Raw genomic sequence first — 13,953 nt, 5'->3', positions numbered from 1 at the left:
TTTGTGCCATTTCAAATATTGTTTCTTTGCTCTATCCGGAGGGACCCAGGTGATGGGGTAGAAATGAAGGTGGGAGGGATTTCCAGCTTTTTTTAGAAGTTCCCACTGACGTTATTGAAAGGTTAAAAATGAAAGTTTCCAGTCAACAACTGATATTTTTATAACTTTTATGAAAACTGTAAGTACTACTGTTTGTTTGTATTATTATTGTTAATTTATGCTTCCAACTTTTCACTATTACAACAATGCAGGAATTTCAGTAGGAATAGGAATTTCAGTCGTGCCCAACTTCCTGGGACCCTATGGACCATGGCCTGCCAGGCTCCTCTGTCCATGAGATTCTCCAGGCAAGAATACTGGAGTGGGTTGCCATTTCCTTCTCCAGTGATAAAGTGTGAAGTGAGTGAAGTGAAGTCGCTCAGTCGTGTCTGACTCTTTGTGACCCCATGGACTGTAGCCTACCAGGCTCCTCTGTCCATGGGATTTTCCAAGCAAGAGTACTGGAGTGGTTTCCCAATTCCTTCTCCAGGAATTTGGCTGAGTTTAGCTTTAAAAACCTGACTTCCCTGGTGTCTCAGACCAGGGAAGAATTCACCTGCTACACAGGAGACCCGGGTTCAGTCCCTGGGTTGGGAAGATCCCTTGGAGAAGGGCATGGCAACCTACTCCAGTGTTCCTGAAACCAAAAAAATAAACCCAACACAACAACAACAAAAGCCAAAAACACCCAAAGAAAAAAGTAAAATCGTTTCAGGCGATATTCATTTGGGCTAATGTTATTTCTCTAGATTGTCGTTGTGAACATTTTAAAAACTATCTGCATTGGCAGGTGGAGTCTTTACCACTACACCACCTGGGAAGCCTTTTTAAACTAAATTGCTGTCAACTTTGTGATCCAATAGTTTTGTCCTGGGAGGGAGCTGTGGAGGACAGAGGGCACACTGCATCCTAGTGACAGCAGAAAAAAGACGCTTACTCCTTGGAAGAAAAGTTATGACCAACCTAGACAGTATATCCAAAAGCAGAGACATTACTTTGCTGACTAAGGTCCGTCTAGTCAAGGCTATGGTTTTTCTTGTGGTCATGTATGGATGTGAGAGTTGGACTGTGAAGAAGGCTGAGCGCCAAAGAATTGATGCTTTTGAACTGTGGTGTTGGAGAAGACTCTTGAGAGTCCCGTGGACTGCAAGGAGATCCAACCAGTCCATTCTGAAGGAGATCAACCCTGGGATTTCTTTGGAAGGAATGATGCTAAAGCTGAAACTCCAGTACTTTGGCCACCTCATGCGAAGAGTTGACTTATTGGAAAAGACTCTGATGCTGGGAGGGATTGGAGGCAGGAGAAGAAGGGGACGACAGAGGATGAGATGGCTGGATGGCATCACGGACTCGATGGACGTGAGTCTGAGTGAACTCCGGGAGATGGTGATGGACAGGGAGGCCTGGTGTGCTGCGATTCATGGGGTCGCAAAGAGTCAGACACGACTGAGAGACTGAACTGAACTGAACTGAATTGACAGCAGGAAGTGTGGTTCTTTAAAAAGCGACAAAAACAGCCTCCTGCTGTCAGTGAGAAGAAAGCCACCTGGCCAGCCACCCTCTTCAGGGGCAAGCCTGGGTCCCCCAGGAGCGGAAGCTGGGGGGACCCCCTTTGCAGGCTCTGCGATTTCAGAATTGCAAAACTGGTTTCCATGAGTTTATGGTTCTCAAGAGAAGTTTTGAGAAACAAAATATCCCTTAGAAACAGCCCTTTAGTTGTTCCATGGTGCTCTCAGTGGACGTTCCTCTTCAAGAGTGCCAGAAATTTCCCCAAAGGCCTTCTGCGCCGGTGCCATTTTGTGAAGGACTAACTAAAGCAAAAGTTTTTGTGAAGGACAGATTAGAGAAAGAGGTGAGTAGACAGGCTGTGTGTGAAGGGAAGCTGCTGCCCTCCAGTGGCCACTGTGAGATTGGCGGGGCCTGTGCCCAGGGGACCTTGGCAAGCCCCTCCACCCCTCCCATCTTTCCTGTTGGTAACCTGGGGCCCAAAGACCTCTAAGGATTCTTCTGTAAGTTACAGGCATAACAGGGACAAACATTACAGCGCAAGTCCCTGGACTTCATCCTTTTCACACAATGAAAGACGTGGAGTTGCCCTCACTGGGCTGTGGTCCCTCTTATTTCCATGTCCTGCTTATAGAATTTCAAAGCATCACCACCCTTGGATGATAGATACCCAGCCCTTCCCAACTACCCTCTTGTCACCTGGGGGGCCACCTCCCCCACCCCTGCTGAATGGACAGGCTGGCAACTCAGATGCTCCCTCTCAGGCCTGAGCTGGCAACTTGAACCCAGTTGACATGAGGCCCGGCTGACATCCAACCGAGGCCGTGCAGAGGGGCCCAGGACAGCACCTGGCAACCTTGAACCTCATATGGGGAGTAGATGCCATGCTCTCCCAGGGACAGCTGCTGTCCAGAGAGAAGCTGCTGGAGAGAAGCACAGAAGGACCTCTGGTCTCAGAGAGGTGGTCCAGTGCGGCTGAGAGTGGCAGGTGGTGAATGCTGGACTGGGCTGTACTTCCTGCCATTGGAAGTCCCCTGGCCACAGGCCTCGACTGAGCAAGTTATGATTGCATTTTTGCTCTCCACAAACACACAATCTCCAACTAAGACATAATACACCTCTTATTTTGTTGGATCCTCAGAAGCAAACAGCTGGAGGACTTGGTTTGATTATCTCCAGTTAAGATAATCAATTAACTGGGACCAGATAGTGTGCTCTGACCCACAGCATCTTAGTGGGGAAGCTGGAACTCAATGGATGTGAGAGCTGGATCACAAAGAAGGCTGAGCGCCAAAGAATTGATGCTTTCAAATTGTGGTGCTGGAGAAGACTCTTAAGAGTCCCTTGGACAACAAGGAGATCAAACCAGTCAATCCTAAAGGAAATCAACCCTGAATATTCATTGGAAGGACTGATGCTGAAGTCTCAATACTTTGAACACCTGATGCAAAGAGCCAACTCATTGGAAAAGACCCTGATGCTGGGAAAAATTGAAGGCAAAAGGAAAAGTGGTTGGCAGAGGATGGAGAGGATGGTAGAAAACAGCACGGAGTCAATGGACATGAATTTCAGCAAACTCTGGGAGAGTTGGACAGGACTTAGCAAATGATCAACATCAAGGAACACAACTCCAAGTTCTGTGCTATAACCACATTCTTGTTGACCCCTTGGAAGACTGGAATTGGCCTAGGGAACAAGTCAGGAAGAGGCAGGGGGTTATTTTCAGGCTTTCAATTCAGTGGCCTCAGCTCCACCAAGGAAGATTCCTGGGGTGAGTTTTAGGGTGTCAGTACCCCAGAATCTTCCAGATGCATGGTAAATGCCTCATTGGCCCCTGCTCCAGAGCTCCCCACCCCACCCCTGACAGCATAACAGGCTGCTGGGGGGTGGAAGCTGAGAGAGAGAGGCCCCTGATGGCTCCACGGTGGGTGCTCAAACACTGGTCCCTCTGTGGGGAGTCATAGGAAAGCCTGCTGATGTACATCTTGCTTAGAGGCAGATGGTGGGCAAACAGAGCCATCACTAGGCCCAGGGGCAAAATACCGCCACATGGAACAACTAGCCTTTGCCAAGAATGAAAGGATCCAAGGAGGGCGTTAGAGGCACTGCTCGCTCTGCCACCCCCTCTCCACCTGGTGAGCTCATGTCATCCTTCAGGGCATGATGTGTTCTTGCCTATAAGGTTGCCCACGGATATGATGCTAGGACCCTGATGCTGGGAGAGGTTGAGGACAAGAGGGGAAAGGGGTGACAGAGGATGAGATGGGTGGATGGCATCACTGACTCAACGGACATGAGTCTGAGCAAACTCAGGGAGACAGTGAAGGACAGGGAAGCCTGGTGTGCTGCAGTCCATGGAGTCTCAAAGAGTTGGACACGACTGAACGACTAAACAACAACGATACACATTTAAGAGGAAAGACCAGAGATGAGGAGGTTAAGCAACTTGCTCCAGGTGCTTCAGGTACCAAATGGGAGAGCAAGATCTAGAACCAGGTCTCCTGTTTCTTAGGTTAGTTGTCTTTCTACTAATTTCTCATTTAAGGACTTCCCCGGTGGCTCAGATGGTAAAAGCGTCTGCCTACAATGCAGGAGACCCGGGTTTGATCCCTGGGTCGGGAAGATCCCCTGGAGAAGGAAATAGCAACCCACTCCAGTACTCTTGCTTGGAGAATCCCATGGATGGAAGAGCCTGGTAGGCTACAGTCCGTGGGGTCGCAAAGAGTCAGACACAACTGAGCGACTTAATTTTCACTTTCTCGTTTGAGGAGAACCACAGGGCTCCTGTCAGAAGTTTATATCATCAGAGATTTAAAATCCTTTATGGTCAACAAGCTTCTCTTTGAAAATGAAAACACTATGGGGAGAATTCATAGATTAGGTTGTTACCAGTTATTTCAGTCTCAGTATGAATTAAATGCGTAATTCAAGCCCAGTAAATATTTTTAGGATGAAGGACTGTGATACCTTTCCTTTGGGTTTAGAATGGTGCTTTTGATGAGGAAGACTTAGGAGTAATTTGGTTTATCACAGGTTGCTCCAGGGGGGCTAGGATTGATGGATGAGAGCCTGAGGTTGTTGACGTGAGGGTTCATGGATATGGTGATCAAAGAAGGTCTAGAAGGTGAGAAAGTGCTGTAAACTATTTCCTCTGTGGTGGCCATGGTCTATCAGCTGAGCCAAGAGTTCAGAGGACTTCAGAACTGAGCTGGAGGGACCTCCACATGCAGCTAGTGGGCTCTGAGGCCACCATACTGAGTCTCGTCTCCTCACTGGGCTCTGGGTCTGATTCCAGGAGCCTCTGGGACCACAGGAGAAGGTTTGCTAGGGCTGTTCCTGGAAGTGGGGGGCAGGAAGGGGAGGCACAAAGTGAAACGGGTGTGAAGACACAGCTGAGGTCAGAAAGCTCAGAGATCAGGCTCTGTGGGCCAAGGCAGGGCTGTCTGAGACTGAGGGGGCCTGGTCTGGGGCCTCTGTGTGCCCTGAGTGCATGGATCAACCTGTGGGTCCCACCCTCTGTCACAGGGAGAAGGAACCACACCTGAGAGTGGTTTTGAGCAACTACCTGGGCCTCAGGGGCTCTGTGGGCATTGTTAGTAAAATAAAAATAGGATGTAAGGCTTCAAATTGTGGATATAAAAATGAAACACAGTAGGGACGGCACCCCACTCCAGCACTCTTGCCTGGAAAATCCCATGGATGGAGGAGCCTGGTGGGCTGCAGTCCATGGGGTCGCTAAGAGTCGGACACGACTGAACGACTTCACTTTTCACTTTCATGCATTGGAGAAGGAAATGGCAACCCACTCCAGTATTCTTGCCTGGAAAATCCCAGGGATGGGGGAACCTGGTGGGCTGCCATCTATGGGGTCGCACAGAGTCGGACACGACTGAAGTGACTTAGCAGCAGCAGCAGCAGCAGCAGCAGCAGCAGCAGCAGCAAGGACTTCCTTGGCGGTCTAGTGGTTATGACTCTGAGCTTCCATTGTGAGGTGTGAAGTTTCCATCCTTGGTCAGGGAACTAAGATCCCACATGTCCTGTGCTGTGGCCAAAAAAAAAAGGAGGAGGAGATATTTGTGTACATATTGTTGTTCAGACGCTTAGTCACGTCTGACTCTGTGATCCCATGGACTGCACCATGCCAGGCTTTCCGGTCCTTCACTGTCTCTCAGAGTTTGATCATTCATGTCTATCGGGTCAGTGATACCATCCAACCATTTCATCCTCTGTCATCTCCTTCTCTTGCCTTCAATCTTTCCCAGCATCAGAGGTTTTTTCCAATGAGTCAGCTCTTCGCATCAGGTGGCCAAAGTATTGGAGTTTCAACTGCAGCATCAGTCCTTCCAGTGAATATTCAGGGTTGATTTCCTCTAGGAGTGACTGGTTTGATCTCCTTGCTGTCCAAGGGACTCATAGCTGATTCAATTTTTTGTACAGTAGAAACTAACACAACATTGTAAAGCAATTTTATTCTAATAAAAAATAAGATAGTAAAATAAAAAACAAAAAGGAATTAAGAAATGAAGCAAAGTTAATCAGCATAGGGAGAGATTAGAAATTGAAAAAAAAATAGCAAGAACATATAAGAAGCAAACCATAAAATAAGATGCCAAAGATTGCAACAAGTATAAATGGATTAAACTCTGATATTTGAGGGCTGACTCTCGGATAAGATCAAAGGAAAAAAATCCTGAGCAAGTCTAAAACATAAGACACAGAGAGGTTAAAAATACAGGGGTGAGTAGATACATACTAAGCAAATTTTTTTAAAAAAGCAAGTTTTGATGGCAATATCAATATTCATGTAGAATTCAAGACTAAAAGTATTAAATCTATTAATAAGTTGAAACAGTAGCTATATGTATATTTGAGATGTTGAGGTGTGATCAAGTTGGTACTTCAATAGCACTGGCTGAGGGCACCAGGAATCCTGAGCCAGACACCCTTTCCTTAGAGGTCTTGTGAAAATAGAGCAGTTAACTCTATTCTTCCTCCCCAGTGCTCAGTCCATGAATTTTGGATGGGGTGGTCAGTCAGCATGCTCCATCCATCCTTCTGGCCACAAGAATTGCTTCTGAGTAGCCCATTCAGAGTCAATCCCAGAATCTGGGGGAACTCAAGCCCAATACAGACAAAACTAAATTCATGATTTTCCTCCATAAAACCCAGTATTCTTTTTGTGACCCCAAACTCTAAATGGTACCACCAGCCATCCAATGAAGGATGTAAAAAAACAAAACAGTAAACACTTTAATGTCTCCATCTTCTTTACCCACCATCCCTTTGATCTTATCTCCTAAATATCTCTTAACTCTCTCTGATTACCTCTCAAGTCCATGGTCTCTTCCCTGCTGCTGCTGCTGCTGCTAAGTCGCTTCAGTCGTGTCTGACTCTTCGTGACCCCATGGACAGCAGCCCACCAGGCTCCTCTGTCCATGGGATTTTCCAGGCAAGAGGTCTGGAGTGGGTTGCCATTGCCTTCTCCGGTCTCTTCCCTAGCCTCCTCTTTAGTCCCCTTACTTCCACTCTTGATAGCTTGATTCCAATCCAGCTGCAGAACCTTTCTAAGATGGAACTCTGACTGGGTTAGGGTGAGATTTGAGTGAAGTCCTGGGGTTAGGTTAGCCTTGTTGAAACACAGATTCCTGGGCTCTGCTCCAGAGTTTCTGATTCAGCAGGTCTGGGAGTGGAGGGCGTAGAATCTGTATTTCCAACAAGCTCCCCGATCATGCTGACCAACACTGCAGTCGAGAATCGCTGGCATTGCTTATGTAGTTTACCAGAAGTCTGCACTGGGGTGTGGGTCTAAACCTCTAGCCAACTGTGAAGAGTTTCTCTGACTTGCTTTGTTCCTTAAGAACAAAAGAACCTATTTCACTCAAGACTTGTTTTCAGAGGCAGAAAACCCAAATCAAGCAGGTTTCAGCAACAAAGGAAATCCATTGGCTCACTGAACTGAAAAATTCAGGTGAAGCACAAAAAAGACATTCAGGTGAAGCACAAAGGAAATTCAGGCTCAGGGGATCCCAGCTCACATGGTATCATCAGAACTGAGTTCATCCACCCTTTGGCCTTGATCTCACAGCCAAAGTCGTCCCTCATGGTGGGTGCCAGAAGCTCCAGGATTCAGTCCTCTGGGCTTAGCAAGAAGGCAGAGAACTGGAATGAGGACCCCGTATCTACAGTGGGACCCTGGGGAAAATACCTTCAGCCAAAGGGAGAGAGGGATGAAGTCCACCCAATAAAGGGAGACGGTGTCCAGGTCTCAGATAGAGGTGGAGGGTGAGAAGGTGGGCCTTGAGCAAATATTCATAAGCACCAGCTGGCCCTTCCCTAACTTTAGGGTTCATATTCACATTATCTATACGGTAAAAGGAGACATAAATGAAGACAGAAGGGAAAAAAACCCACAGCTAAACCAAAAAAGAAACTAAAAACTCAATGGTAACTCCTGCTGCCTGATGGGAGCAAACCCAGAAATATTTTGGGGGCCACTGCAGATATTTGAAAATGGCAAGAATATTTAGATGATATGAAGGAATTATTTAAAATTTTTGTATTTAAAATAGAAGAATTTAATAAAGGGACTCCCTAGCAGCCCAGTGATTACAACCCTGCTCTTCCAATGCAGAGGACACAGGTTCAATCCCTGGTTGGGGAACTAAGATCCCACATGTTATGAGGCATTGTCAGAGATGAGAAAAAGATAAGAAAGTATTTAATAAAAATATAGCTTTTCTAAAAGCCATAAAAATATTTAGGGATGAAATGGCATGATGTCTGTAATTTACTTTAAAATATTTCCACAAAGAAAATGGAGGAGAGGAAATATGGCAAGTTTATTTTTAAAATACCATTACTGGAATGTATCTAAGAGTTTGAGGAGACTGGAGACTTTCAGGACCTAAGAATGAGGTGTAGGGACTGTAACAGGCTTCAAGGGGAGTAAGGACTAAAGCCTGGGGCTCTCTTTGTTGTTGTTGTTCAATCACTAAGTCATGTCTGACTCTTTGTGACCCCACGGACTTCAGCATGCCAGGCCTCCCTGTCCCTCCCAGAGTTTGCCCAAGTTCATGTCCATTGAGTTAGTGACCATCCAACCATCTTATCCTTTGTCGCCCCCTTCTCCTCCTGCCCCCATCATGTGGCCCAAGTAAGTGGGTTTTCCAGTGGCCACCTGGCCACTGAGTTTCTCTCCCTGGGTTTCAGCAGGGCTCAAACCTTGCTAACCGTGCAGTCTGCCAGCAGTTTCTGATGACCAGGAGCCGTGTTTGCACCAGGTAAGCTCTGATCCCACTGGAATGAGGTTCACTCCATCCTGCTCCTTCTGGGCTTGGGATTTTCACCTGAAAATGATGGAGGAGATGGGACCAATCTGTTTCCTCCACTAACAAAGTTCTATGACTCTGGGTTCAGACAAAGAAGAGAAGGGCAAGCTTCTAGAACAGTTCAGTCAATCCTGGTTTAGTTGAGAACAGCATCAGTTCAGTTCAGTTCATTTCAGTCGCTCAGTCGTGTCTGACTCTTTGCGACCCCATGAATAGCAGCACACCAGGCCACCCTGTCCATCACCAAATCCTGGAGTTCACTCAGACTCACGTCCATCGAGTCCGTGATGCCATCCAGCCATCTCATCCTCGGTCATCCCCTTCTCCTCCTGCCCCCAATCCCTGCCAGCATCAGAGTCTTTTCCAATGAGTCAACTCTTCGCATGAGGTGGCCAAAGTACTGGAGTTTCAGCTTTAGCCTCATTCCTTCCAAAGAAATCCCAGGGTTGATCTTCAGAATGGACTGGTTGGATCTCCTTGCAGTCCACGGGACTCTCAAGAGTCTTCTCCAACACCACAGTTCAAAAGCATCAATTCTTCGGTGCTCAGCCTTCTTCACAGTCCAACTCTCACATCCATACATGACCACTGGAAAAACCATAGCCTTACTAGATGGACCTTAGTTGGCAAAGTAATGTCTCTGCTTTTGAATATGCTATCTTAAAAAGAAAACCCCGGATTATGGCATAATTGCATAATTGTATTATGACATCACCAACTCAATGGACACTAGTTTGAGCAAACTCCAGGAAATAGTGAAGGACAGGGAAGCTTGGCATGCTGCAGGCCATGGGGTCACAAAGGGTCAGACACAACTGGATGATGGAACGACAACAATGGCATAATTGCAATATAGTGGATGTTTCTTTCATTCAAGCATATGGCAATTGGTGAATTAATTGTTAATCAAGCACATACAAGAAAAGGTTCTGGGAATTCCCTGGTGGTCCAGTGACTTGCGTGTAAGTTAGACCCTTGGTTGGGGAACTAAGACCCTGCATGCTGCACGCTGTGACAAAAAAAAAAAAGTCCTATGAGTCCTGCTTTAATAAAGAGTTTTCAATTACCAGTGTGTTTTCTTTCATGCATGAAAACTGAACTAGAATGGTTCTTTAAAGTGGAAGCAGTGGCAGATTGTGTTTTCTTGGGCTCCAGAATCACTATGGATGGTGACTGCAGCCACGAAATTAAAAGATACTTGCTCCCTGGAAGGCAAGTTATGACAAAACTAGACAGTGTACTAAAAAGCAGAGACATCACTTTGCTGACAAAGTGACAAAGTCAAACCTATGGTTTTCCAGTAGTCATGTGCGGGTGTGAGAGTTGGACCATAAAGAAGGCTGAGATCTGAATAACTGATGCTTTCGAACTGTGGTGCTAAAGAAGGCAGATTCTTGAGAGTCCCTTGGACAGCAAGGAAATCAAACCAGTCAGTCCTAAAGGAAATCAGTACTGAATATTCAGTGAGCCAACTCACTGGAAAAGACCCTGATACTGGAAAAGATTGAAGGCAGAAGGAGAAGGCGGCAGAGGATGTGATGGTTGGATGCATCACCAACTCAATGGACATGAGTTTGAGCAAACTCAAGGAGATGGTGAAGGACAGGGAAGCCTGGCACGCTTCAGTCCATGGGGTGACAAACAGCTGGACATGATTCAACAGCTAAACAACAATGGTTCTCTAAGAGCTAGTTTTCTTTAGAGGACTTCCCATTCTTCCCTGAAAACTGACAACCATGGCCCATCAAGCCCAAGTGTAAATGTGAATTCCAAAGAGAGGCCCAGCCAAACGGAATTCTTCGGGGTCTCACCAAGACCTCGGCTCACTCTCTTCCTTCCTGGGAACCTTGACCTGGGCGTCCCTCCTTATCTGCAGAGTCACGTCTTTGCAGCAACTAGGCTTAGGAGTTAAGATCAGTGAGTCCCTGTAAACTAAGCAAAGTACAAGTATTATGCTTAATTCTCAAATAAGACATGAGTCAAGGGCATGAAGAGTTACCCAGTGTGAGCCCTACTCCTCAGAACAACATGATTGATGTGGCAAAGGGAGAGGCTGCAGCTGTTATAACTTGGAGCCTGGGTCACCTTACCTCGAATTAAACCACCTATAAAATAATTGAAAGTGTTAGTCGCTCAGTCATGTACAACTCCTTGTGACCCCATGGACTGTAGCCTGCCAGGCTCCTCTGTGCATGGAATTCTCCAGGCCAGAATACTGGAGTGCATTGCCATTCCCTTCTCCAGGGGATCCTCCCAACCCAGGGATTGAACCCTGGTCTCCGACATTGCAGAATGATTGTTTACCGTCTGAGCTGTAAGTATCCAGATATATTATTATTCTTATAATACAGTATTGTATTCTATTTGTGAAAATTTAAAAATAATTTTTGTATTTATGTTTATGAGGGTATCAGTCTGTAGTTTTCTGTCTCTAGTTTGGTTTTGGTATCAGAGAAATGATGGTTTCTAAAATGAGTAATGTATTCCTTTCTCTTAATTTTCTGGAAAAATTCATGTCAAATTGGTATTATTTCTTCCTAAAATGTTTGGTAGAATTCACCAATAAGTCCATTTGGACCTTGAGTATCCTTTGTGAGAAGATGTTGGTTTTTTGGGTTTTTTTTGCTGTGCTGAGTCTTCACTACTTTGTGTGGGCTATTCTCTAGTTGCAGCAATCGGGAGCTCCTCTCCATTGTGAAGCTTGGGCTTCACATTGCGATGGCTTCTCTTGTTGTGGAGCACAGGCTCTAGGATGCTCGGCGTCAGTAGTTGCAACACACAGGCTCAGTAACTGTGGCTCACAGGCTCTCGAGCGAGGGCTCAGCAGTTGTGGTGCAGATTTAGTTGCTCCATAGCATGTTGAATCTTCCTGGACCAAGGATCGAACCCATGTCCCTGGAACAGGGATTGAATCCACATGCATTGGCAAGTGGGTTCTTATCCACTACACCACAAGAATTGTCCTGAGGGAAGGATTTTAACTACACGTTCAATTTCTTTAGTTGATGGAGATACAGATAATCTATTTCAGATTGAGAAACCTTTAGTACTTAGTATCTTTTAAGGAGCTTGTTTCATCTAGTTCCGTTCAATTCAGTCACTCAGTTGTGTCCGACTCTTTGCGAACTCATAGACTGCAACACACCAGGCCTCCCTCTCCATCACCACCTCCCAGAACTTGCTCAAAGTCTTGTCCATCGAGTCAGAGATGCCATCCAACCATCTCATCCTCTGTTGTCCCCTTCTCCTGCCTTCCGTCTTTCCCAGCATCAGGGTCTTTTCCAATGAGTCAGTCCCTCGCATCAAGTGACCAAAGTATTGGAGTTTCAGCTTCAGCATTAGTCCTTCCAATGAATATTCAGGACTGATTTCCTTTAGGATTGACTGGTTTTTTCTCCTTGCAGTCCAAAGGACTCTCAAGAGTCTTCTCTAACACCACAGTTCTTCTCGGTTATCAAATTACTGACACAGAACTGTTCATAATATTCCCTTCTTATCCTGTCTCCTTGCTGTATTCTATTGGCTAGCAATGAGTCAGCTTTGTTCAGGCTCAGACTATATTCACACTCCAATGACAACAACTGCATCAGACTGTCTTCCATTTTACTCCAGAGGCAGCTACCATGTTGGACAACCCTGGGATCGTTCACCAACATTGTGATAGGTGTCTCTTTTATGGTTTTGTTCTTGCACCACTAACTGGGCCCAACACCATAAGACCTGGACTTCCCTTTCAGGATGGGCTTATCTGTGGGTCGTGGGAAAGGCTGGTGGAGAAGACCTCTAGATGTGGGTATGTGATCTAGGAGTGAGGGATCATCATTTGGGGTGGGGAGGAGTCCTGGGGAGCTCATGGAATTCCTGCATGGAGTACTTGGGCTGGATGAGCCATAGCACCAGCTGGGGCCACATCTTGAACCTCCTGAACATTCCGTCACTGCCACAGGGCGTTGAACACATCCTTGTAAAGAGAATGAGGCCTGGGGAGGTAGCAGGGAGGGGTTCTGTGATGAGCATGCTGGGGGACTCCGCTAGTAACAGTAATGATAAATATAACCTCTGGGCTTCCCTGGTGGTCCAGTGGTTGAGAGTCTGCCTTCCAATTCAGGGCACACTGGTTCGATCCCTGGTCTGGGAAGATCCCACATGCCTCAGAGCAACTAGGCCTGTGTGCCATGGCTGCTGAGCTTGCTCACCTAGAGCTCTGCAGCAAGAGAAGCCACCACAATGAGAAGCCTGCACACCTCAGCTGGAAAGTAGCCCCTGCTCCCAGCAACTAGAGAAAGCCCTTGAGCAGCCACGAAGACCCAGCACAGCCAATAAATAAATAAAGAAAAGTTTTAAAAATTACTTATGCTTTAAAAAAAAAAATAGCCCCTGACATTGGTAAAATGCTTCTTAACTTACCTAGCATTTCCACCTGGTTTATATGAGGCAAGAATGATCAGCCTTAACTCAGAGATGCACAGACTGTAGCCAAACAAGATTAACTTACCTGATTAAGGACCAGAATGGGTAAAAATGTTGCCCTGCCCTCGCCCCTGCAAAGGTCCTAAGGTGGTTTTAAATAATTTCAGCACATTTTTTGGCATGCCTCTGTTCAGAAGTTGCAGTCTGAGTCCACCCACCCTCAGGGTAGGCTGGAATTAGTGATGAGTTTCTAAAGAACAGAATGTGGCAGAACCTGATGCTATCTACATCAGAAGCCAAGGGTGTGAGTGTGCCTGCAATTTTGTTTCTCCCCTGCTCCCACCCACAGGAATCCAGTTACCAAATATGAGGAAGCCAAGATCATGTATCAGTTTCAGCCAGCATCAACCACCAGAAATGCAAGTGAACGAATCCTGCAGTATATAACCCGGGTTAGCTGCATGACCCACAGCCACCCAGAGAGAGGAAGCCACCCAAGAAAGGCAATGGAATCCAGGGCCTTGCACCTGGTTCCTCGATTCTCCCCCTGACTGAATTCGCAGGAATTCCCTAAATTCTGACTGAATTCTCTAAATTTTTAAAACCTTGATCAGGATTTAGACATCCATATCAAACACTGAAGTTGAAAAGTTATACTTTAAAAAAGTGC

This window comes from Oryx dammah, unplaced genomic scaffold (assembly GCF_014754425.2).
Source record: "Oryx dammah isolate SB20612 unplaced genomic scaffold, SCBI_Odam_1.1 HiC_scaffold_21, whole genome shotgun sequence".
NCBI classification, from domain to species: domain Eukaryota; kingdom Metazoa; phylum Chordata; class Mammalia; order Artiodactyla; family Bovidae; genus Oryx; species Oryx dammah.
This window is presented reverse-complemented; position numbering follows the sequence as displayed.